Here is a 3836-nt window from a genome sequence, read left to right on the forward strand (position 1 = left end):
AATTTTTACCAAAAATGTATTTTCGTTATTTACGTTTAGTCTGCAAGATAAGGAGTATTTATCAACCCTTCCTCTACCTCTGATTGTTCCTAGACAGCAACTTCCTGTTCTTCTTGGCAGGAAAAGCCGATCTGTCAAAGCTGGATATGCAGCACTCGGCAGCCTGCACTTGATATTCGTCCGTATTTTCGGTGAGTATGTTTGCATGCATTCTGCAGTATGAATCATTTTGAGCACGTGCGACACGGGACGAGTTATCATCTACATCTATATGGATACCCTGCAAAACACATTTAAGTGCCTGGCAAAGGGTTCATCGAATCACCTTCACAACTGATAATTAATTGAAACCCTCAGCTGCCGACAGGTGTTGTTAATATACTTCGATGGGGACAGCTGAAAAGTGTGCCCCTACTGGGACTCGAACCCAGAATCTCCTGCTTACAAGGCAGACGCTCAATCCATCTGAGCCATCGAGGGCACACATGAACAGCACGACTGCAGGAATTTATCCCTCGCACGCTTCCCGTGAGACTCACATCCCCAACCGTCCACAATCCGCATACGTAATGTACTTAATAGGTACTTGTCCATCCACTCATTACTGGCTCACACTAAGGTGACGATTCCCGTAAGAGTTCCGGCACCCTGTGCGCATTCGCACAGACGAAGGTCAATGGCTGGGTAACGTTTAACCATAGATATGAAGATAGTAACTGCTCTCGAAAGAACAGGCGCCACTGACGACCTTGCAACTCTTCTAGAATACATGATAGACCGGCCGATGTGGCCGAGCGGTTGTAGGCGCTTCAGTCGGGAGTCACGCGACCGCTACGGTCGCAGGTTCAAATCCTGCCTCGAGCATGGGTGTGTGTGATGTCCTTAATTTAGTTAGGTTTAAGTCGTTCTAAGTTCTAGGAAACTGATGACCTCAGATGTTAAGTCCCAAAGTGCTCAGAGCCATTTGAACCATCAGTCCCTATGTTTACACACTACTTACAGTAACTTATGCTAAGGACAACACACACACAACCATGCCCGAGGGAGGACTCGAACCTCCAACAGGGGGAGCCGCGCGAACCGTGACAAGGCGTTGGACACATGGCGGGTACCCCGCGCGGCTCATGGCAGCCGTGACACTGCTTCAAACAATGGACTGTAGAAACTTTTGTAAAGCACGGATTAAAAAAAAAAACTTTCTGTTCCAAGAGTCTAGACAAGTACACCTTTAAAAAATGCAACTACAAAGAAATTGAATTTTCGAACGTTTTGAATGAGAACCTGTCCTTATGGAACACCGTTGATCAAATGTCACAGGGATTATATACTCAGGTTTCACATGTGGATTAACACTTTCTAATCAATATCCGGAATGAGCAGGGCTTAAAACTTTGAAGAGTTAAATTTCAAGGGCCGTTCTCTTGTATGCAAATAGTTTCACAGTAGAAATTTCTCTAGTTTTATTTATTTATTTAATTATTTATTTTGCTGTAGGGAAAGAAGGATAGCATTGTGAGGAGGGGGAAGGGGGGGGGGAATCTTGCATCTCCCACCTTCGAATTCTCACTACAGAATTTTTATTCATTACGAGATTCTCAGCCACTTGCAGAAGTGATTTTGTGTGATTCTGCAAAACTTTTCCTTTAGCCAATCGTAGCAACTATAGGATTCCGTTCCTGCTGCATGACATGTCTCGGAACTTAAACTGACCAACTCATTTGCATAAAGAGCTAGCTTATCATCCGCTTCTTTACTTGAGTAGACCGTTCATGGTCTGCAAAGAATTTTTTTCTTTAATCGTTTTTTTATGTCTTTTATAAACTGCAACACTTTCTAAACTTTCTAAACTTAGCGCCGTTGAAGCATGGTCTTTTACTGAATGATCAAAAAGCAATGCTGACAGCTGGAGTCCAAGGTTTTTGTTAATCAAGCCGTTTGTATTCTTGTGGTGATATCTCTGTACAGTATTTCATTCCCTAACGTATATTTCTTTATATCTAATTGAGAAGTGAAATACCGGTTTTCATAGATGCAGATTTAAAATATTTTAATATAACGCAATAAATATTTCATTAAAATTTTCATCCCCTTATGCTCGAAGTTCCAAAACCAGAAAAACACGTAGTTTTTAAAAATTGTAACATATTAGCCGAATACGAATTGTCAGATATATTTAGCAATCCTTTCATAATGAACCATTTTCTGAAACATCTCACACCCTTTAGGGGTTGGGTTTTCAAAAACAATTAAACACGTATTCTTCTATTTAGAGCCGAGGAGCCAAATTCAAATCTTCATCCATTTAATTCTAAAAATGCTTTCATAGTGAAATATTTCATAAAACATTACATCCCCTATTTCACTCTATTAGTGAGTTAAATTTCCAAAAGCAACGAAACACATTTTTTTTTACATCCAACCGAGATGTCAAATACCTATTTTCATAGATGTAGCTATAAAAATGCTTCAGTAGTTCTTTAATAATGATTTATTTTCAAAAAACCTTCACTAATTATTTTATCCCCCAATGGAAGAATTTCGGAAAATGCTAAAAACCTGTTTCTTTTTTGTATCTGACTGAGACACCAAATGTCAATTTTCGTAGTTTTGTAGTTATAGCTTCAATAGGGACATAGGGACATATTTAAAAAAAAAGACTTTCAACCCATGTTTCACCCCCATAGGAGTGAAATTTCGAACAATCTCTTCTTAAATGATGCTTTCAGCGTAAGATTTACACCTTCATCAAATTTCAAGTCCGTATACTTTGCAGGTTGGGCTGGAAGGCTATGGGTCAGTGAAACCTGTGCCCCTATTGCACCTTCTTGGAGGTTGTAGTTCCAAAAACAGTGAAACACGTAGTTTTCAATAACACAATATTCATAGATTTCGCTTTAAAAACTCTTTCGCACTGAAATACTTTCATAAAACATTACATCCTATATTCCACCCTCTTAATCGTTCAATGTATCAAAAACAGGTTTTCATATATTTCATGAAACATTTCATCCTCTGTGATATGGGGTATGGTAGTGACACACCAAAATCACAATAGTAATCCGTTGTAGTTGCTACATATTTTATTACAATCAAAAGCATTATAAAATCACAAGGCCAGATCAGTTGGACAAATAATAAATAAATTTCGTTAAGTGGAACGAGACCCGTAAAACTTGAAATTTGAATATGACTAGGTATATATACTTAGGTAAAGCTTTACTTAAATAGCACAAATGTCCATAAAATTCATAGCAGAACTCTCACTACTTGCAATCAGGGGAGAAACAGATTAAGCGTAAGAATACAGATATTTAACGTTCGGCTTGCCAACTTTCCTAAACAAAACTGTATAAAAATGACTAAAACAATTAAGGGGGTCCTTTAATGTTGACTAAACGGACCTTCAAATTTACTTACTCAGTTGATTAATCAACAATATTCTTAGAATGATTACAACTAGAACATGACTATATGACAATACCCTTAAAATAAGGTTGCTTCAATATTTCGTGTGAATTGGCGATAGACGCGAGCAGACCAAGGATTCAAATCAATACAAGAGATCCACGAGGCAGAGAATGACATAGAAATATACTCAACATGGCAATGCAATTGAACTTTGGATGCTATAGTTCAGCACCGGAAAGATGGAATCACGCAAAAGTGACAACATAACCCAAGATGTAAAGGAGAGGACATGGCCTCAAATATCTCTCTGCCCCCGTGGTGCTCTGCTCCCAGTATGCTAGCGTCGACCGCTGCCAGTTATCTCTAACACAACACACATCAAGAGCAGACAATTTTCTGAGACATAAACTACACAACCCTATCTGGAG

General features: G+C 38.9%; 1 non-coding gene across 1 annotated transcript; it reads right to left on the bottom strand.

The window, feature by feature from the left end:
- Positions 1–406: 406 nt before the first annotated feature.
- Positions 407–481, bottom strand: Trnat-ugu (transfer RNA threonine (anticodon UGU)). Its single transcript has one exon. It is a non-coding gene; the product is annotated as a tRNA-Thr (tRNA).
- Positions 482–3836: the final 3355 nt, after the last annotated feature.

Source organism: Schistocerca gregaria, unplaced genomic scaffold (assembly GCF_023897955.1).
Source record: "Schistocerca gregaria isolate iqSchGreg1 unplaced genomic scaffold, iqSchGreg1.2 ptg000448l, whole genome shotgun sequence".
NCBI classification, from domain to species: domain Eukaryota; kingdom Metazoa; phylum Arthropoda; class Insecta; order Orthoptera; family Acrididae; genus Schistocerca; species Schistocerca gregaria.